Genomic DNA, 23,567 nt, shown 5'->3' on the forward strand with positions numbered 1-23,567 from the left:
CACCTTCTTCAGTGCCCTTAAAGGGATGTATGAGGGCCACTGCCCACTCCCAGTCCCTACGTGGCTACCAATAGGTAGCGCAATGCCCCCGAGGGTGGGAAGACCTTATTCGGTCCCCCCTACCCTGTGAAAGCATCGGCTGGACTCACCTTCACTCAGGCTTAGAAAGGCTGTTGTGTGGCCTACTGATGGCCAAGGTAACTGCACTGTAGCCTCACATCTCTCCTCCTGGGATGGCTTCAGGGATGACGGGACGAAGACTCCATTGGCCCAACTGTCCTGCGGGGTGGGTTCCCATCAGAAGTTGGTTTGGCAGCGTCTGTTTTGCCACTTGACTTCAGCTTGGCTTCTGATCTGCTAGGGAAACTCTGCCTCGGTCAGGCAGGCTTGCTTGACTTCCAGCTCTCCCATGAACCGAGAACCCCAGTGCAGCAGTTCTCTACATAGGGACCAAGGCACTCCTCCCCAGACACCCAAATGGTGCCAGTAGAATGTCGGGAGCAGCTCACCAACTCTCAGTGCCTGTCTTTGCTGCTCACCTCCTGGAGGCAAAAACATGTGGGGGGACTCCCGCTTTGTTCTGAAAGACACTCCCCAGGCACGAGCTGCATGCGCTTGCTCCCCGGCTTCTTTCCGATTTCCAGGCTCTATAGCCCACCCACAACCAGGCAATGGCCTAACCCTCAGGACACTGCGGCATCCACGGAGCAAAGTCTCCACAACTCTCACCACTCCTCTCTTTCTTGTCAGGTTGGAGCCCCCATCTTCGGCTCAGGACTCCACAAAAGGAACAGTGCTGACCAGCGCTGTGCAGCACCCAGGTCTACTTCTCTGGGCAGATTGGCTCGTTCAGCACTCCTCACGTGCTCAGCCTGTGGACCCTAAAGATGCAATACTTGCAAGGCACTCAGTCCTGCTAACCTCAGCAGGCAGCCCTTCTTTTCCAGAAATGTGCGTGCAGGCCAGCACGCTGGGGCACCAAGACAGCCAGCAGACCCCTCAGTTGCCGCATGGCAACAAGTCCATCCCCAACAGCGGTTTCTCCCAGCAGGCTGCCAGCCTGCCTGACACAAGTCCAAATAAGCACAAGCAGCACACCTTACATGGGGTCACAGCCGCAATAGTTATACTGTGTTTTCTTTTTCCTGCTCTGGCACAGTGCTGGGGCAACCAGTTCTACCTGGTTCTGGGGGTACTGGAGCACTTTGTTTACAGTGCTTCTACTCCCCTTTGTCAGGTGGGGGCTAGGTCCTCAGACATACCACAGGGGCGGAGCCAGGATTCACCCAGGCAGACACAGACCTATTCAGGGTGAGGGACTACTCCTTCCACTACTCCTAATGCAGATCTGCCCATTCAGCCTAGCACTGACTCACCAGGCCCCTCTGGAGCCACACAGCTCAACAGCCACTGTCACCCCAGAGCCACACGTGCAATACACATCAGGAAGGCAGAGACACATAGCACACAGAAATGCTAACTTCTAAAAGTGGCATTTCAAAAATAGTGATAATAAATCTGCGCACACCATTACGCAGCATTTATTATTACTATTCCAAACATACCAAACTTGACCACACTGCTCCTTTCTTATCAGGAAATAACCACTGAAACACTTATCAGGGAATTCCCAATGAATTCCTATAAGAGGGCAGCATCACAGCAGTGAGAAACCAAAATGGCTGTTTGTCACTACCAGGACATGTCACACACTTAAGTTACATGTCCTACCTTTTACCTACAATGCACCGTGCACATAGCACTAGCTAGGGCCTAGCTTAGGGGTGCCTGACATGCAGTAAGAAGGGGATCACAGACATGGCACACACTTTAGGTGCCACGTCACAGCAGCAGTAAACTGCGCGCACAGGCCCTGCAATGGCAGAGGCCTGAGATAGACTTGAAAGGCTACTTTGGTGGATGACGCAATCAGCGCTGCTAGGCCACCAGTAGCATTTAATTTACCGGCCCTGGGTATCGGAGATACTACTTTAAAAGCGACTGACAGGTAAATTAAATATGCCAAACAGGTGTAGACCAATCTTACCATGTTTACCACAGAAAGCACACACACTTTACACTGGACAGCAGTGCTAAAATGCCCACAATCCTAAAACCACCAACACCATGTCAGAAAAAAGACTAGGAGAAAGGCAAAAGTCCAGGGATGGCCCTTCAAAAAGTGCCAAATCCAACAGAGGGGAATAGAGTGAAATAAGTAAAGTAACTTAGTGAGTATGACCATTTTAAGGATATTACGTCTGCCTATAATTGATAGGTGAAACCCATCAGTTCGTCTTAGGTTGGTACTAATCTTATTTAACAGTGGGTTGAGATTGATCGACTCTATTGAGTTAACTTCACTACTTATCCTAATCCCTAAGGACAGCAACACATCTTTCCTACGGGCATCCAAGAGGACAATGTTTGGGGTAAGGACAATCAGTGTTTTTTCTTTATTGAGAAGGTACCATGAGTTCCTACCATATTCCAATACCAGTCGTCCTACTTCCTCCATTGCACTCACCGGATCTGGGGTCACAATAGCAATGTCATCTGCATATGCCAATACGTTTGCATCTTTTCCATTAGTGCACTCAGGCTTTATTATTGGACGTTGCAAAATGTTCTCAATAAATGGGTTGATATATAAAGCAAACAAAATTGGGGAAGAGGGACAGCCCTGTCTTGTCCCCCAAGCAAACTTAATACTTTGTGAATCCCTACCAATTATTTGTAGTTTGGCATAAGGATTAAAATACATTGCCTGAACAGCCGTAATAAAACACAGACCAAACCCATTTTGTGCCTCTATTCCCCAAATGTACTGCCATGACACTTGGTCGAAAGCTTTTTCGGCATCCTGAAGGATCATAGCCATCTAACCTCCTGTTGCTTTTATTATGTCGAACAAAACTATGGGCCACCTTATGTGGCCAGTAGTTCCCTGAACAGGTATAAAACCATGCTGCCACGGGGTAACTAGATAGGCTATGATCCTTCCTAGACAAATAGCCAGTAGATTTGACATCAGAACTTATAAGAGAAATCGGCTGATAATATGCCGGGTTATCCAACGGTTTGTCTTTCTTCGGAAAGATAACTATGTCCATTTCCTGCCAGGAATCCCGGGGGAAGCTCCATTTGCTGTACGCGTAAGAACAGATCCAAAGGTAGGGGAGCGAGCTTAGCCTGACATACTTTGCATAGCTCCAGAGAGGTTCTCTCGGGACCTGACACTTTCCCTGAGGCCATCAACTGCAAAGCATTTAGGAGTTCCTCAAGTGAAATGTCTGCCTCAAACTCCTGCCTAGATTCAAAATCAATCCCTCTCAAATTACCCTTAAACGTTTTCTTATCTCCCCCATGTGGGTGACATTATTGGTATCCTGTTGAATAACTCCTCAAAAAAAATGTCAAATATGCTAAGGATGTCGATTACATCTCTGGCATACAAGCCATCTTTCCCTCTTATTCCTGAAACGTTATTCCTATCAAGCTTCTGCCTTGTGCGGAGGGCTAGAAGCTTTCCCACAGACTCCCCATACTTTCATTCTTGTGTGAGTGAAACCCTTTGACATTCCTTTTGCTATGAAAGCTGCTGATTTCTGCTTTCAACATAACAATTTCCTGCTGGAGCTGCACTTCAGACTCTTCTTGTCTATATCTTATTGCTGAATTATGATCCTTTTCCAAGGCTGCTAGTCTACCAATTAGGCCATTGATGTCATCCCTTTGTTGCTTCCGAATCCATCCCACATAGCTAATAACTTCCCACAGCAAACCGGCTTTAAAACTATCCCAAACCACTCCAAAGGAGTCACTAGAGTGGTTTATATCAAAATACACTACCACCCAGTGGCGAATATGTTGAACAAACAATTAATTGGAGAACAATTTCCAATTACATGTCAATTTAGACAGGACCTTAACAGTGCCTTTCACTTTAATATCCAAGATTAAGGGATTATGGTCCGACAGGAGCCTAGGTAATTTCTTACTTCCGATTTTCCCAAGAATGGAGGTAGAAGCAAGAAAATAGTCTAGTTTGACATACTTCCTACACAGACATGAAAAAAATATGTATACCCTGGATCGGCAGGTTTCTTAGCTACCCAAACTTCGGCCAAATCATAGCTAGTTTTTAGTGCGGCAAGTGCCCTATAAACCTGAGGTTTTCAACCTTGTTATTTATATGTTCGAGCCCCATTCCCCTCCAGATGTATATTTAGATCTCCCCAGATTATCAAGGGGTCTGGCCAGGATACCAATTCCATCTCTAATTCATACAGTACCTTAGGGTTGCCCTGGTTTGAACCATAAATAGTGCAAACCGACAATCCCACAGGCTGGGCAATAAAGCCCACCTACCCCACTCATCTTTCAGTGCTCGCTATGCTTGTCCCATATTGTTCCTAACATGGGAGTAGAGGTTTGGGTTGAACATGTCACTAAGGTATAACCCTTAATCATCAAGATTACCCTGTTGTCCCATGGTATATGTGTCTCCTGCTGACATAGTATGTGAGCACCTTGGGATCCTAATACCTCAGCCACCCTTAACCATTTGATCTTATTGTTTAACTCCCCTCTATTGAGCATATATGTATTTTACCAATTTAAACAAAAAATAAATTGCCAACATTTGCTGTGTAGTCTAACTTGCCATGTTTAAGCCTTTCAAATTGTCAATTACATCCACTTTCTGGATTTTCCAACCCTGTTGGATCCCACCATCCCCCACACTGTCCAACCCTTCAGCGTCCCTCCCTTGCCCTTCCCACTGGCACAAAGTCCCCCCACACCAAGTCCACCCAAACCGCTCAACCCTGGAAGGCAAACCGACCAATCGTTGGTCTGTAGCAGATGAAAGCAGGCCCCCTTACAAATATCACCTAATAACCAACCACCCTTTTACCTGTTCAAACCTATAATAAAACAAAAAACCGTAAGTGGTCAAAACAAATGATGGAAAAAAAACAAAGTACCCCCCAAAAAAATGAAAAACTCATATATTACCCAGCATTAACGTTGAGACCTGAACTAGCCCCTTTCGCTCTATCTTTATTATTTGTTAAAACATGCTCCCTCTAGAAATTCTTTTACTTTAATCTCCAAAGTGAAAAACTGAGTTGGATACCCCTGTATCACTTTTAGACAAGCAGAATTTGACAGATAAACTTGAGCCCCCTTATCTTGAAACGATTTAATCAACTGCCACAATCACCAACACCTCTCAACTGTACAAAGGCAATAAGCTGGCCTAACAAAAAACATATAGTCTCCCTCACTACGTTTAGCTTCAGGTCTGGCCTTTTCAATGATAGATTGTCTCAAAAGAAAGTTGTCAAAATATACTAAAATCGCACGGGGCTTTTTGTCTGATCGAGCTGGTTGTGTAAAAGTAAATGGCACCAGATGTGCTCTCTGCACTTCTACAGACCATTCCCAGCCTCCCAAATCTGTGAAAGCTTTAGAAAGGGTATCCACAACATAAGTGAGGGCATTAGCCCCTTCCTTGCCCTCCGGGACACTTAAAATCCGTAGATAATTGCGTAATTGGTGGTTTTCTGATCCTCAATGTCCACCAGCTGTAACTCATGAGCCCTGGTCTGCACTTGTGTCCCAGCCAAGCCGGTTTCAAGAGCCTCTGTTCTGGTTTCAAGACTAGGCAAGCATTCACCCATGGCGCTACATGTCTTTGTCACCTTTCTGTCTGTTCCTTGCATTTTACGTATAGCGACTTGAGATTGATGACTGTTCTGTCGGGTTTCATCCTAATGAAATAATATGCATTGTAGGACAATATCCAAGGTCGGGGTATTGGACTGGGACCACCTAGAGAAGTGGTTATTGAGGAGCCAACCAATTGCTCCATAGGTGACAAATCCCATTTTAGATCTTTCTTCTGCGAGTATGATCGCACATAATTTCTGGACACTTTACATGCTGTTACCACCGGGTCAATTATACTCATACCAGATATGCTCTCATTCTCACTTTATTCAGTAAGTGAGCCTGACCCAGATCCAGACCCATCAGCAGACCATGCCTCATCGAATAATAAAAAAAGCAGTTGTTAGTCTCGAAATCATTAGATTCAAAATCCTGCTCTTTAAACTTACTACCTGAAGGGTGTGTTATTGACTACTGCCCTTTCTGAACCCTTTGATGTGTTGAAACAATACTCTGGGGGTGAGTTGACCCCTCCTTGAACTCACCATCCTGACGACCAACTCGGCCTGCCACCCCTGCCCCTTCACTTGTTACTTCATCGTCTATGATCTTAAGTTGGGCCGATGCAAAAAAAGTTCCATTCCTCCAGTCAGACCCTTTATGATAGACAAGGAAGTGTAGTCTGTTACAGTGTCTCCTTCGATCTGGCTGATCTGATCTTCAATTTCCCCTTCCTTGCTAGTGTGCGGCAACACTATCTTCATTTGTTCCAGATTCAGTACCTGCTGAGGAATCATATCATGCTGGTGCAAGGAGGAGGGAGGTAGCGTCCCCCCAGTGGGGGCTTGAAGCAGCTCAAGCCCTGACGACCTAGGCGGTCATTGCAAAGGTGTGGTCCCGCCTTTCGCTTTCCTCTCAACCGCAGTCTCCATCCTTGTGATAGGAACAGAGGTAGCGAGCCTTCGCCCATTCCTCCATGTCGCTGCTGACGTTTTGGTTGTGGTCTCTGCACAGAGTTGCTTGTCAACCGGAGTTTCAGACATCTGCAGAACAGCTGTGCCGGCTGCAGCTGAAGACTTTCCTCTCACATTGCCCCCATCAAGAACATACGGGCCCATTGCTAGAGTAACAAGCAGCGCCGAGCAGTCCCCTCAGCCTGTGTGATAGTCCACTTGCCCCAGCAGCAGCCTCCAGGCCCTGAACAGTTTGGCCCAACACAGGGCCATACAGGAATGCCTCATACAAAGCGGTAAGAATTGTGCTACAACTATCTGTGCTATCGCAGTTTCCATTAGGGTTTCTGTGACTACTTGGAGTTTTTGGCGTATTCATCAGTAATTTGTTTTCACACTCTTCAGTGCTTCCGTATCCAGTCTGGGAGCCGCAGCACAGCCAATCCAGACTGGCGCTATCTTGCCCTTCCCCCTTTGTCACCCAGGGGCTCTAAATTAAATGCTACAAATGGCCATGGGTATGCCTGGACATGCTTCCCTTGCTCACTGTGCCACTGGATTTAAGCTAGCCTGGCTGAAGAAGGGTGACACCACAAATGTGGTCCTAGGATCCTAAATTCCAGTCCATGGAGGACCTGGCTTAGCATTTTGGACAGGTCTATTCCCATGAGGAGCAGGGTCAAGTCTGATTTGCATATGGATGGGTCCAAACTGGGGTGGCATAGTGAGCAAAAGAACAATGGGTTAAACCCAGATCTCCTAACTGGGGGTGAGTGGTTGAAAAGTTTCACCACTCCATCCATCATGTTGGTGTGTTTGCTATGTTCACCATAAGTGGCAATGGGTATGCCCAGACGTGGGTCGCTTGCTCACTACGCCAATGAATTCCAACTATCCTGGCTGATGAGGCGTGATACCCTAAATTGAGTCCTAGGATTCTTGTTTCCAGTCAAAGTTGCGCCTGACTTGACAGTTTGGCCTGGACTGTTCCCATGAGGAGCAGGGTCAAGACTGATTTACATATGGCTGGGTCCAAGCTAGGGTGGCATATAGAGCAAAAGAATGATGGATTAAACCCATATCTCTTGATTGGGGGGTGAGTGGTTGAAAAGTTTCATCACTCCGTCCATCATCTTGTGTTTACAAATGGGCCTGCACTGCAGGAATTATTGTGTCCCTCACTTTAGCCCAGCCCTTTAGACATGTCTCAGACCTGCAATTTCAGCCTGTGTGTGCAGTTCCTAAACTACCATTTCTACACGGCAAAAGAAAACTTTTGTGAGGCACAAACCTTCCTTTTTTTTTTAAAGTATATGAGGCACTCGTAGGGTAGGTCCTAAACAGCCCATGGGGCAGGGTGCAATGTATTTAAAAAGTAGGACATGTAATTTTAGGTTTTACATGTCCTGGCAGTGAAAAACTCTTAAATGTCTTTTTACTACTTCATGTTCTACCTCTTCCATAGGGTAACATTGGAGTTACCTTATTACATTTAATCAGATGTAACCGCCCAAACGGGAACATGTTTGGTGTCTTTGGAATTGTAACAAAAAATCAGCTCTTATCGTAAAGTAGGATTTTAAATAGCAATTTTTAAAATGCCATTTTTAGAAAGTGAAACAAGCAGCACTGTCCCAGTCTAGGAACAGCATCCCCTCTCTTCACTCCACAAAGTTCCTCAGTGAGAAGAATTAATCTATATTACACAATTATTATGATCCTGTTTAAATGTAGATTCTTAAATCAAACTTGATGATTTGTGCGAAAAATAAAGCTCATGTGCTTCCAACAGGCAAGGATGATTCTTTTATTTTTTTCTGTCGTTTTCAATTGACACTCCATGATGTTACTCAATATATAAAAAGTCCCAATGCATTTCGGGCCATCTAGCCCTTCATCAGGGGATAGTAATTCCAAAGGAAAAATATGAATTTACAGTTTTCACCATCAACAAAAAAACAATGGACCAAGGTTAATATCACTCACACAGAACAATGCATATCACATTGCTAGTGTCATGACTGCTCACTTATTGCAATCAAAATTGAAACAAACTGAGATATTAATATTGACATAAAACTCACAGACCTGAGTATTATAATGATACAATCACGTTTTCAATAATGCGTGTCAAAATATGAGTGATGTGAGAACAGTAGAATGTCATAAATCATACAGCGGCTTGGTGACGGCATCCAGTGGCGTTGAGTAGACCAAAGCTGTGGGTGAAGTGGGGCAGTGCTTGTTGCGGTGCTGGCAGGTCGTCGTTGCTAAAGTGCTGTCATCTGTAGATGACCTGGAGTCGATGGTGGCATATAGAGCAAACAAATGATGGATTAAACCAATATCTCTTGATTGGGGGGTGAGTGGTTGAAAAGTTTCATCACCTGAGCTAAAGAATTCAGTTTGTATATCATGGTATGTAGACATCAAAAGCAATGGGAAAGTTCCAAATTTTCTTTACTGTTTCTTTTTCATATTTTACAGTCCATTATGTCCATGTGTTTAATAAAAGTGTTCCGATCAAGTGCACATATGCTAAACAAAAGCACACATATCCATTTTGCATGAGTCAACAAACCGAAATAAGACATGTGCCACCTGTCAAAACTCAGCAGTATGTACAAATCAGGAAAAGACATGTGTCAACTGCCAAACTCTAGAAGCATGTACTTCATCATATGCCTGTACACCCTGCGTGCACATTTTGCACACGGGCAGACTAGCAGCTATAGTATTTAAGCCACTCTTCATCTCGGCTATGCGCTTAGCCTCTTCAATTTGGAGCAAAAGACACACAATTGATGGACGGAATGCAGAACAAATCCAAATATTCACCCCCAGTCAAGAGATCTGGGTTAAATCCATCATTCTATTGCTCACCATGCCACCCCAGTTTAGACCTGGCCATATGCAAATCAATCTTGATCATGTGTCTTGTGGAAACAGTACAGCCCAAACTGCCAAGCCAGGTCCTCCCTGGACCAGAAACAAGCATCCTAGGACTGGTTTCGGGGTTTCACCCCTTTTCAGCCAGCAACCATGCCACCACGGATGCTTTCATTCTCATGGTAGGGATACCCGCCAGGTACCGGGTGGCATGGTCCAACAAGACTAGGATGTACTTGTTGCCCATGGCTGTCTTGGGATCCAGGAGCCCCACAATGTCCATATCTACCATCTCGAAATGGGAGCCTACAACTGGAAACAGTTGGAGAGGAGATTTAGAATTCCTGTCACTGTTACTACTTGCTTGGCAACACCTACAATGTGTATCAGACTGCCTTCGCATTTGGGGCCAAAGGAAGTGGGTGACAATCCAGTCAAAGATTTTGTCCCCCCCAAATGTCTTGCCAAACACATGTCATGAACTAGAACCAGTAGGAAGGTCCTGAAGTGCTGGTGAACCACCAGCACACGGGCTGACCCAGGCTCAGTGACCTTTGGCTCTCTGTATAGAACACCATTCTCCCAGTAGATCCAGTGGGATCCAGACTGATCAAAAGCTGCCTGATGTACAGCCTGCTGCCAACAAACCAACCAGAGAAGGGCATTCTTTCTGTTACCTGCAGAACACTTCCATGGTGGGACACCCGTCTATCTGCCAATGGGTCCACTCAGATAAGTCTCCCAGTCTAGCTACTTGTTCCCCGTAGGTTCAAAAGCATCCCCCTCGTCGTCAGCTTCCTCCCAGAGAGTTGCAACTTCAGGAGCACATTTCCTGTCCCCCTTGCCCTGTCTCTTGGCAGGCACCTGGGCCACTGTTTCAGGCTCAAGGTCCTTCTGATCACCCTTTCCCGCTGCCATCAACCGAGTGGTCACGCACGCCCACTCTGGAAACCCCAGCATCTTCATGTGAGATCTGAGCTCCACATCATTCCACAAGGACTGCCCTAGGTCGTTACCCAGCAGACAATCAACAGGCACGGTGGGACTCACAACCACCCACAAGGTACGTGAGACCCCCTACTCAAAGGGAACCCTCTGCCACCTTACATTGGCACTCTGAGTTGTATACAGCATCTACTTGGTGGAATGCACCAGGGACTACTTGCTCCTCAGATACCAGGTGACACCGGACTGAGGTCACACCTCCTCCAGTATCTCTGAGAGCCTCTACCCTTTCCCCATTGATGGTCACCCAGTTGCTGTACTTCTTAGCGATAACAGGCACTAGGCTTCCCTGGACCATCTCAATATCCCCTTCTGAGGCAAGGTTCATTTCTGCAGGGTCCCCACCCTCACCTGGGACCAACTCCTCCCCAAGCACTACCCTAGCCAACACCTTGGACTGTCCATTAGTGGGTGGCTTTGCCTAATTGGGACATTTGGGACCCTCCTTGTTGTGTCCCACCTGCTCACATGCAAAGCACTTACAGGGTCCCATTTCTGCAGGCTTTCCTGAAGAGTCCCATGGTTCTTATCTCCTGGGGGCACCAATCCTTACTCTGGGTACTAGTTTGGGGCCCTTTTGAGAACTCCTTTGTTTTATCCTTCTCCCCCCACTCTTCTGTTGGGGACCCTGCCCACCTTTGGCAGATTCTCCCCAGACACCTTCTTATGGACCCTGGTACTCACCAAGCGGTATGCCTCCATAGCAAGCTTCCTGAAATCAGTCAGCTTACTATCCGTCCAGTGCTGCCGCAGCTCTGCAAAACATAAACTAGACAAGTGCTCCCACACAATCAAATTGTGCAGCCCCTGAGAATCTGTCACATTGATGACCTTCATCCAACCATCCAGTGACCTGCACAAAGAATCTACACATTCTAACCATGTCTGGGAATCAGTTTTCTTCCTTCCTCTAAACTGATCTCAGTACTTGCCAGGAGTAAGACCATATGAAAAGGGCCTCCTTCATGTCAGTGTAGTATCCCTTAATGAAAGCAAACAATATGTCCCTCCTCTCCTCTGTGAAATGGCGTCACAATCCTTCTCCCAACTTCTTCTAAGGGACCCCATTCATGTGGATATAGGCATCATAGTCCTGTAACCACCTCTGGATACCATCTCCCTTTTTGTACTATTTTCCTACATTCTTGGGAATGTGTACTATTCTGAGTGCACTGAGAGACTTCTGCCACCATCTGAACTGGACCTCCTCCTTGGATCTAGCTCCTTTACTCTAAGCTCATGGTCTAACATTATCCTTTGCTCTTCCAATTCCAGGTTGAGGCTCTCCAGCTCCATTGCATCTCTCCTTGCTTCCATCCTGTATTCTTGGTCCATTAGGGACAGACCACTTCTGCCTCGCCTGGAGGGTCTCTCCCCTCCCAAAGGCACAGCAACCCTGGAAACAGACTCCTCAGCCTCCACACTAAGAACGCCAGACTGCCCACTGGCATTTCTGGCTGCTACCCAGGTCCTAAGCGTCTTTTGTAGGTCTTCCTTTTTGGTGTGGCCTGTGACTTGGACACAGAGGTTTTTAAACATTACCGCCAGTTCCTTCATGGTGTAAGATTCCAACCTCTTCTCCTCAAAAGCCACTTCAAGGGATGCAAGTGATGATGCTCTTGAGTTAGACATAACCAGCAAAAAGTTCAAGCTCAAAACAAATGGAAATATCAAACATAGACCCAAAAAGAAAACAGTATGTGGTAAGTCAATCACCAATCACTGTAGGACACAAGTCCTATCCCCATCGCTGACAACCAATGTTAGAAACGGGGGTCTCTGGTTGGCAGGTTTATACCCTTTCTAAGTAGGCACCCTAACATCTAGTCAGGGTAAGGGGGATTACACTTTAAAAATAGCCCCTGTTCACCTCCTTGGTAGTTTGGCACCAGCTGTCAGGTTTATATCAGACGCAATGTGTAAATAATTTGCACATAACACACAGTAATACAGTGAAAATTCTACAAAGACACCACACCAGTTTTAGAAAAATAGGCAATATTTATCTGTGTAAAAGTAGACCAAAACTATAATAATCCAACATACAGTAATAAAAATATGAATATTGCAAGAATAGACTTAAAGCACAGTTCCTTGAAGTCAGTAGCTCTTTCAAGGGCTATCACAGCGTCATGAACAAACAAATCCAACAGTTCAGGCTGACTGCAGTGTTGTGGGCCAGCTACGGACTAGGGAAGACAATACCTTGGAAATACAGGGCATGGTGTACCTGGCAATTGAGCTCCGAAAAGGCAGCATTGGCAGCTGTTCAGATCAGTGCAGGAGTCATTTGCTCCTTGAAATCACACAGGTTCCAGATCGAACTCCGTGAGGTTGAAGTCAGGAGTGCCGGTGTCAGCAGGTGTCGAGATGTGGTGCAAAGTGGAGCAGTGCGGTGTGTGGTGCCCTGAGGTCGTTGCGGTGCTGGCAGGTCATGCGCATGCAGAGGCGTCATTGTTGCTAAAGCGATGTCATCGTTAGGTGATCTGGAGTCGATGGTGCCATCAACGGTGGGCCAAGACGGCAGTTTGCGACAGGGCGGTGCAATGAGTAACTTACAAGCGGTGCTCCCAGGACACAGTGCCAGGAAGCTGTGTCAATGTTAGCGTGGAGCAGCATCGTCGGGGATACCAGGGCGGCGATGTGAAGTGAGGCAGTAAGGAGTGCGTTTCCCTCCGGACATGGTTCAAGCCACAGCTTTGTGACAGCTTTGGGCATCATAGGTGAGACCAGGGTTGCAGTGCAAAGCAGGGTGATACTCTCTGGGGTACCAAAAGGTTACGGTGCCTGCAGTGATGTTGTTGATGGCATCAAGTTGCTTTTTCCTATGTTGCAGCACAAAACACACAGATCCCAGTGTTGGTAGCAGATGATCTTGAAGTCTTTGTTGTTCCAGAGACTTCTTGAACAGGGGCAAGCTCTACCTCAAGCCCTTGGAGAACCTCAGGAAATGAGTTGCAGAAAGTTCAGTTCAGTCCCTTCACTACCGAAGACAGAAGCAGCAACCACAGGCCTACACAGCAAAGCAAACAGCGAAGTGGTAGCTCTTCCTGACCGCTTCTCCAGCTTTTCTTCATGGCAGGTTCCATAATCCAAAAGAGTTCTAAAGTTCTGCGGTCAGGGACCCAATATTTATACTACTTTTCCCTTTGACGGTTTAGGCAGAAAGTCCCTAAGCTCAGTGAAAACCAATTCTGTCCTCCTTGGTCCGATTTCACTACAGGAGGCGGAGACAGCATTTTGCAGAGGAGACACAGCCTATTCAAGTGCTAGTGAAAACTCCTCCCACCACTCTAGATGCAGGAAAGGTCTATTCAGCCTAGCTATTAGTTACCCAGGAAAGGCTGGAAACAGCTAAACCCCTACTTGTGACTGTCTAGTCTGAATGCACCGCCCAAGCTCATGTCACTCCAAAACCAGATGGTGAATACACATACAGGCAGTGGCACACAGTATGGTTAAGTAAGAAAATGCCCATGTTCTAAAAGTGGCACTTTCAAACATACAATTAAAAAACGACCTTTACTGAAAGATTTGTTATCAAATTCTGAGTTCAGAGAGACTGAACGCCACATCTTTATCTTATCCCAATGGAAAGTTGCACTTGGAAGCTGCCTTGTAACATCTTATATGTTCACCTATGGTAGAGGCAGCCTTTCAATAGTGAAAAATGAAATGTATAGTATTTCACTATCAGGACATGTAAAACACACCACTATATCTTCTGCCTTTCACATACACTACACCCCACCCATATGTCTACATTGGGCCTACCTTAGGGGTGTCTTACATGTAGTAAGAGGGGAGGTTAGGGCCTGGCAATTGGGTGCACTTTCCAGGTCGACATGGCAGTAAAAATTGCAGACAGACACTGCAGTGGCAGGTCTGAGACACCTTTGAAAGGCTACTGGACATGTGGCACAACCAGGGTTGCAAGTTGGCCTAACGGCTAGGGCGCTCAACCTCGGACCGGGGGATCTGGATTCGAGTCTCGGTAAAAACGCCAAAACCTCCTGTGATTTTGGGCAAATCACTTAATCTCCCCGTGCCTAAAATGAATGTGTCTCCTCATGTAACGGAACTGGTGCTATGTACAGCACTCTGATACCCGATTCGGTTCGGGTCTAGTTCGCACTATATAAAACTCTGCAAAAAAAATAAAAAATACTAGTAGAATTTATTAACAAGTCATGGCCACAAGCAGTGCACTGTACTAGGGACTTACTAGTAAATCAAGTATACCAATCATGGAAAACCAATCATAACACAATTTACAGTAGGAGCACTTGTACTTTAGCACTGAATAGCAGTGAAAAAGTGTACAGACACTAAACCAGTAAAAACAAAGCCCAGCATATCATCAAAACAGGAGGTCAGAAATCAAAAAGACAAGGGAAACACACCAAAAGTTGTCAGGTCTAACACATTTAAACCTGCAATTCTCCACTTCTACTTACTGGATTTTTGTTGTTTTGGCCTTGTTTTATATATTAACAATTACTCTAAACTCTTATTTTTCTGAACTGGTGTGTGATCCTTTTGTGGTGTGTTTTCACTGTGTTACTGTTTGAAGTGTTACACAAACCATTCACACATTGCGGCTGAGTTAAGCTTTACTACTCTGTGCCAAACTACCTGAGGGCTGAGCACAGGTTAGTTTAGGGTTTGCTTGTGACTTCACCCTGACAAGGATTATGGTTCCTGTTTTAGTAGGGCTTCAGCTTCCTGAACCAGTAACCCAATTTCTTTCAATTTTGGTTCGTGTTCGGGTCACTTTTTTTATGCAGACCTAACGCAAAATACTTTTTTTTATTTACAAAGCAATGCAAATGTTGATTTGCATTGCTTGTAGGAAAAAGTAATGCAACACAGCACATTGTACTATCTTGTGTTACTTTATATCAGGTAGGCATTTCATGGGTGGTGCATTGTTGTTCCATGCATGGATTTTAATGCAAAAACATATGTACAAAACCTTTCAGACATGAGTTTGTACCAAAAAGGTGCCCTTGCCTGAGGATGGTGTAACAAGGAAAAATATCTATATTTCTTTCCTCTTTGTGTTTGCTGCATTCTGCAGCAGAATTGCAAAGAGGAAAAAGCATTCAAGGATAGCGTGTATGCAGGAAAGTTCTGCTCCCTGTCTAAAAACTATCCTGACCACAATTCAGACACCCTTGCACTATGGCACAAGAGTACTTTCATTGGCGCTAGGCAGCCCAAAGTAATAATAATAATAATAATAATCCACATTTGTATAGCGCACAATCACCCGTTAGGGTCTCTAGGCGCTGGGGGCCGTCGGAAAGATTAAGCAAGCTATTGCCCAGAGTCGCATGGTGCTGGGCTAATCTGCCGCCGGAGCTGGGGATCGAACCCTGATCCCCAGATTCCAGCGTCAGTCGCCCTGGCCGCGGCGCCACACCTCTCCCCCAAAGTGTAGCAACGCATGGAGAAAAGGCCTATGCCTATTTTAACATGTGATGCAGTTCTACTCTCTGTGCTACTTCTTTGTATATATACACCCCTTTTTGATGGATTTACCAAAAAAGTTGCAAATTGCATTCATATTAATATTCTTGAATGGATGAAAAATGACTACTTTCGGAATTCACAAATATTGGCAGTAGTAGGTTTTGAAAGCTGTGCCAGACTCAGCTTTCCAGGCATACTACTGGCACTCAAACACCCAGAATGTGATGGGACAATTGTGTTTTGCCTTCTATGACACATGGACAGATTTAGGATTTAACAGGTGGAGTACAGGCAGGCAAGTGGTGGAGAACTTTACTGTCTTTGTGCTGCCTGCCAAATTTAGAAATGTCCGCCAGCTGAGCAGACATCCCTGTGAACTGGTAGAAACCACTGTCACAAGTTTAATAGGACAACTGGCAGTCAAATATTCCAAATTGTTTTATTTATCAAAATCAAACTCACAGTTAGAGTTTGTTTTTGAAACAAAAAAACGAGTGGACCACCATATCATTTTTCTCGAGGTTGCTGGGGCATATTATTTTCCTTACTGTCTCTCACAGCCAAGATATACCTGTCAGTGATGGACTGTGAAAAAAAAAGCTGTCTACTCTAGATATTTCGATTGGATGGTTTACTTCCAATGCCACCTACTCTGTCAGAGGAAGTTTTACTCTGACAGAGTAAAGTTGCTGCGTTGACATAAAACTTGCAGTTCACACTATTAAAAACCGGGAGGGCAGACCTTGAGTTTGGCGGACAGGGTACTCTGTCACCATTGCAACATAGTACCTGTCAATCAAACACTAAATGATCCCCTGCACAATGCAAATCAGAACTGGCCCTGCTCCTCATAGTAACAGTCTACCCTGAACCTTCGTCACCTCATACATTAACCCTGCAGCCAACTACTTTTTTAGTTGGGAAATGTAAGATTCCAAACGAACATCACTAACTAAGCCATGCCCCTGAATGGTGTTAATCTTTTGTGTGTGTGTGTGTGTGTGTGTGTTTTCTGCAAGCTTGTCTCTCAAAACTCGCCCTTTACTTGACTAAAAATCTCCAATTAGAGTAAATATTCAGCATTTTCCAGTGACAATCTCTTATCCCTCCCACATTAACTACAAAAACATATACCTCTGTGTGCAAAAGTGCAGATGTCTGTGCATAAGTCAGATAGTAAGGAGGTCGACAGAGGTCTTCGGGTTCAATTTTGTGAACTGCTTTTGACAGTACATGAGTAGTACGATTGTAGTACTACATTTCACACTACAAATGCAGTTTCTTAATTGGTTGCCATACGAATTTTACTCAGTTGGTATATAACTCCTTGTTTTATAATGTCATTATTTGGCATATTGCCTTAGGCTCACTACGTTTTGATGCCAAAGATCAACAATACTCACAAACTGAGGAAAAAAGCAATAGCCAATCTTTTGTGGATGACACCATTTCCATCATTTTATGGTTACTATGGATTCCAAGCTGCTGTTTTCTGTGTTCTCTGGACCTGTCCTGACCTACCCCAATCCACATTCCTATGTAAGGACATCGATTACGCACAGATGTGGTGCTTTTTAGGGCTTGCCTAGCGCAGCACGCATGCACTGCCCTAGGAGAGGGCCTCTTGGAATCACTTCAGACTTCCAAGAGACTTCTCCATGTGGATCTGCACATCTCATTGGCCTTTGCGTGTGGTTTTCGAATAATGAAAGTATGCAAATGGCCAAAGATGGGTGCATGTTCTGCCTTTCCTCAAAACTTTCACTCCCATTGCCTAGGGGTCTCGGGAGCGAGCAGCGGCGAGCATTGTGCCAGCTGCTTCCTCCCGGATCGCTATCTTGTCTTGGCCCATGTTACTATTGTCCTCGCATGTTCCCTCCTTCTGCTTCCTGGTTTCAGCTACAAGGCTATCAGCTACTTTCCGCCAGTGTCTTTGATGTTTTCCATACTCGCAAGTTTCTTTATTGTAAGGCGTTTCACTCTTTTGCCAGGAATCCTGTTGAGAACAAAGATTGGCTTCGGTAAACTCTGTTAATCTTTCATTGATCTGTGCAAGTTATTGTTTGTGAAGTATAATAATCAACTTCATCAGTTTGTGTGCAGGGTGCACTCTCTGGCTAACAAGACAAGCTCACCCAGCTTTGTGGCACGCATCTAGTTTAGTTCAGGCAAGGGGCGGGCTCACGCTGAGACTCAAACCCGGATTCCGAGCTCCAAAGTCGTCCGCTCTGAATGTTACACCTCATGCACAACACAGTTATATCAAAGAAACAGCTTTGTGAAAGATTGTTTCCTGTTCTCCTTATCCTGACATTTTTAAGGGGGACTGTGTGCTTAATATAAAAAATAAACGTGCCTCCGTACCGATTAGCGCCTTAGTAGCATGTATCAAAGTCCTTCCTTAGAACACCTTATAATGTTAATAAACAGGCTCCTATTTTTTGTCTGAAGCAATACTTTTGTTTTTATTCCACTAAGCCATAAGTCATAAGTCATAAGTCAGATGCTCTTGTAGAGCGCACATTTCACCGTGAGGTCTCAGGGCGCGTAGCAGTGGAGAACACACAAACCTTGACGGAAGCTAGGGTCTGATATCGCATTGGTTATTTTGGGAAAAGCCAAGTTTTTAAATTTTTACGGAAAGATTGATGGTTGGTAATTAACAAAAGATGGGGGGGTAGTTTATTCCAGAGTTGGGGAGCCACATAGGGGAAGGACCGACATCCATTGCGTGATGTCTGAGCTCGTGGCTGAACCAGGAGAGATTTTGAGCTGGATCTTAATGATCTTGTAGGACGATACCAGGCCAGTTTTTTTTGCAAGATATGCGGGCCCGGTACTGTAAAGAAGTTTGTGGGTCAGACTTAGTACTTTAAAATGGCTTCTTTGGCAGATTGGTAGCCTGTGCAGTTTCTTGAGGCTTGGAGCAGAGGCTGATCTAGGGGGAAGGCCTAGCACCAATCTCGCCGCAACATTCTGCAGTGTTTGCAATTAAGAGAGTAAACTCTCATTGATTGTTGCGAACAAAGCATTGCCGTAGTCCAAGCGGCTTATAATTAGACCCTGCACCAGTGGCTTTCTGGTTTCTAAAGGTAACCATTTAAATGTTTTTCGAAGTTTATGCATTATCCCATAGCAGACGCCAGATACTTGATTAATATGGGTTTTCATGGAGAGAGAGCAGTCTATAGTGATTCCTAGGTCACGTACCGCCTCCTTGGGAACGGGGCAAGGTCCCAATTCTAGGGGCCACCAGTCATTGTGACCAAACTTCTTTTGCCTTGCCAAAGAGAAGAATTTCCTTTTTACTGCAATTCAGTTGGAGTTTGTTGTTACACATCCAATTGCTGATGTCAATCATACACTTTCTAAACCTAGTACAGGTTTCAGCAAAGTCAGAATTGCAGGTGATGAGCACCTGAGTGTCGTCAGCATACGACACTGTTGTGAAACCATGGGATTTTATTATATTGGCCAACGGTGTCCGGTATAAATTAAATAACATGGGGCTGAGAATCGACCCCTGAGGGACTCCTACGGTACGTTGGTCAACCCTCGATGCAGTATTTATCCGCAGTAAAGTTCAGCGATCCCGATATGAGCGCCAAAACGAGCTGTCCGTTTTGGCGCTCATATCGGGATCGCTGAACTTTACTGCGGATAAATACTGCATCGAGGGTTGACCAACGGGCTACCCTCTGGATATAATCACCACTTGACCAATCCCCTTCCCCTCCCCCTGTCTTGATAAAGACCCGCCGCGACCACCAACTGGGGCGCAAATAGGGTCGAAACGTCGACGCTCTTTTCTGGCCAAGATAACTCCAGGAACTTGGACACTAACCATTTGCTTTCCTTGAAACATTTACGTTTATAATACTGGCCCGACAACGACAGAAAACACTTCGTTTTTTTCCTTCCCCCATCTTTCCCCCTTGTGGTTTTATTGTAAATATATGTACTGTATATAAGTGTCACTATATGCATTGCACTAGTCACTTTGATCACCACAGTCACTACTCACAAATTTGAAGTAAATATTGGTAAGGTAGTGGAATGAAGTAATTCCAATATATTGTTTACCCTTGTTTTTAATATATATAAAAACTTTGCTTCAGAGTGGTTTTGCTTGTTTTGTGTCTTTGAGCTGTTTTCAGCCTTACTTAAAAGCAATATTGTCACTACCCAACAGAACCAATTGTTTGTTAATCACATATACCCAGGTTCTGAGGGACACAGGGTTACCCCTTTTTTGTTAAAGACAAATCCAATAGGACAAGAATTGCGGAATCGCCTCTGTCTAGTGTGAGTCTGATGTTGTCCACAATCTCCATAACAGCTGTCTCGGTGCCATGGGCGGCGCTGAACCCCGACTGAGAGGGGTCCAGGAGCTCATGCTCCTACCACTACACATTGTGTGTGAAAACAACTTGTGAGTACACTTACATTTCGTTTTGGTTCGGCGTAGTCTCTTTTTATATGCAGATTGTAGTATGTGGTAGCTGTGCCATGGAGGGCTAGTGTCCTGTTTAGCAGCACATAGCAGACAGTAGCGCCCTGTGGCCCCTCTGTTTACCTAACTGTGACATATCATGCTGATTGCAGCCTGGGCCCGGCCTCCAAACCCCAGGGCTAAAATAAAGAGCTCGCCTCCAAACAACGACACGCTTATCACAGCCTCCTATCGTGCTCTCTCAAACCTCAGCCTCAGCCCCTGTTCCTTTTCTCTCTCATTCTAGAGTCCCCTCCTCCTACTACTAAAAATACCCCATTGACATTTTAAAGCAACTGGTGAGTGCACTTTATTTTAATTTTTTTCTCGGCGTAATCTCTATTTTAATTCATGCTTGTCCGAAAAAGGAAGTCTGCTAAAAGAAATAAATGTAACTATACAAACCGTTTGAGAAAATATGTATAGCGCACTCTTGACTCGTTTAACATATTTATGATGAAGTGAAAACACCAGCTCATACTTTCAAACCATACACAAGAGGGTGGCTAGGACGCGACTGTGCAATGACCCCATGCATTTTCTTCGCATTTGGGTCATTTCATGTCCTCTACCTCCACTCCCCCTTCTCCACTTTCACTCCCACTACCACCTCCACTCCCCCTCCCTCCCTGCACCAATACTCCCACCTCCACCTCCACTCCCTCCTCCCTCCCTACACCTCCTCTCCCCTCACCCCACTTCCAATCCCACCTCCTCTCCCTCCTCCCTTCACCCCCTCCACTCCCCTTTCCCTTCCCTTCCCTCCACCTCCACTCCCCCTCTCCACCTCCACTCCCACCATCACCTCCACTCCCCCTCCCTGCACCTTTACTCCCACCTCCACCTCCACTCCCTCCTTCCTCCACTCCCTCCTCCCTCCTCCCTCCACTCCCTCTACCTCCTCTCCCCCTCAATCCACTTCCACTCCCACCTCCCTGCACATCCACTCACTTCTCACTCCACCTCCACTCTCCCACCTTCACTTCCCCCTCACTCCCTCCACCTCACTCACCCCATCCCTCCACCTCCACTCCCTCTCCCTCCCTGCACCTCCCTCCCTGCACCTCTACTCCCCTTCCTCCCATTCCCTCCCTCCCTGCACCTCCACTTCACTCCTCCCAGACCCCCTCCCTCCCTACACCTCCACATCCCCTCCCCCCACTGCCCCTTCCCTGCATAAACAACAAAACTAGAACACATTTTTGGTGTTAATGCTGCTTTTTATTAGGATACTTCAGTTGTATATAATGTTTTCTAGATTATATATAAAGTGACATATATTTATAACACTTTTTTAATCATAACTTAAAACTTTTAAACATGCTGGGCAACATTCACAATGCTCTGCAGCACATATTAAAACGTCAACAAAGCCAATACCTCTCTCTAAACACTTATAAGGCCTCAAAGGCGAGACCTATTGGCTATGCCAATGCTTGTTTTATGTGTGCAAGTAAGCAATGAAGGCAAGCATTATAAGATTCAGCAAGTACAATTTCACATCAAAGAGGCAAGGATTTCTGCGCTGAGGATGACTCTTGGAAATGTTTGAGAATAAAAAAAAATGAAAATACTTACCCCTACCCTGTTTGAGCGTGTTCTCTTTCAACTCCAACCCGCAACTACATTTACCCCAGCCCCTGACTGGAATAAATAACAGTTTCCAGGGTAGTAATGAATCATGGAGAACCCCGTGAATATCTAGGAGATAACTCATTTGTGGATGTTCTACAACTTTCCAGGGTGTTTCCATCCTAGAATATCCACTGCCATCTTCACCAGATGTGAAATCTTAGTTAACATGCTCCCAGGTATTTAAGTGATCATGACGAGGGGAGGGACTACATACATTTGTTAAATCTATAGTGTAAGCACAGTTGCCTGTTTCCCACTCAGTCTTATAAAGAAAGGATTGTAATGAGGTAGAGAAAAGTGTCGTGGGAAGCTGTTTCACTACAAGTTGAAATACATCTTTGTTCGATTCTGGATGTCTGCAATAATGAAGTGGTACACAGTCCCTCGCTGGTGGCATTCTAGGCGATTACGGAGTGCTGACGTATTAAATCAGTAAGCTAGGTGTGCAACTGCTCAGCGGAAAGGGTTTGCATTACTATAATGCGAGTTTCGTATTTGACACAAATGAAAACGTTATACCTTCGTGAAATGACTGTCAAAAGCGCCGATAAGTAAGATGGAAGCGGATAGACCCTGAGCCCTCAAGCCGAACTCTGAGGTGCATGCCGTGGACTTTGACCTTCGTGCTCAGGCCAGTAGCCGCAGTACATGCATTTTTTACTGGGAATTTTTGCAAAGTCATACTTCTTCTAGCACAGCAACAGCTGTCCCTCTGCTCCCAGGTGTCCACTATAATAACATCTAGGTTGCCATGGCTAACGGCCCCTCTAGCGCCACCCCTTCCTCAAGTGGCGTTGCAAAGGTGTTACGAGCCGTATCGGAAGCAAGGGCAATATCAACAATTGAGGTGCTATTGCCCCCACCCCCATGTCTTGGAACCTCAGTGTCACTGCAGAGGTAGTTTATAAAGGCAGAATGGGGTCAACTGTGTAGATCAGGAAGCGACTTCCAAACATTGGCGCGCGCACCCGCACCAGATATGATGAATAGCATTAACAGGCATGAGATTCTATTCTACAGGTGACAGCAAATAATATTTGGATACTCAAATTCTTTTATTGCATCATTATAAAACATCTAAATGTACTTACGGGTCTCAGAAAGATGGAACGCGCAGCCTTTTGAGTCGCCTTGAAGTGGATAAAAGCACAACAACAAAGGGAACACCTTGTGAAATGAATGTTAGTCTCCTAGGTGAACTATCAAGGGTGAGATGTACCATTTTAAGTTGAGACCGGTCTCTGTCCTGACACCGGCTTCCTCAAAGCGCGCTTCCAAGAGGACACCGTCGTGTCTATGGGGCAAGCATTTCACACCAAGAGGACACAATATGCAGGACGCTTTGAACTGGAATGATAATATTAATTCCAAAGCGACATGCAGTCAACACCTGCATAGTGCGCCTCCCCTATTTAAAAGTGGTTGCATCCAATTAGTGGCAA

The 23,567-nt window shown here is 45.5% G+C and overlaps 1 protein-coding gene across 1 annotated transcript in view; it reads right to left on the reverse strand.

Moving 5' to 3' along the window:
• The window catches only part of LOC144767433 (uncharacterized), a 98,868-nt gene extending 75,562 nt beyond the window's left edge, over positions 1 to 23,306 (reverse strand). The window contains exon 1 of the mRNA XM_078650867.1: positions 23,217 to 23,306. The gene's annotated coding sequence lies outside the window, so the exon portion shown is untranslated. The remainder of the gene's footprint in view (positions 1 to 23,216) is intronic.
• Between the last annotated feature and the right edge of the window lie 261 nt (positions 23,307 to 23,567).

Source organism: Lissotriton helveticus, chromosome 7 (assembly GCF_964261635.1).
Source record: "Lissotriton helveticus chromosome 7, aLisHel1.1, whole genome shotgun sequence".
In the NCBI taxonomy this organism is placed as follows: domain Eukaryota; kingdom Metazoa; phylum Chordata; class Amphibia; order Caudata; family Salamandridae; genus Lissotriton; species Lissotriton helveticus.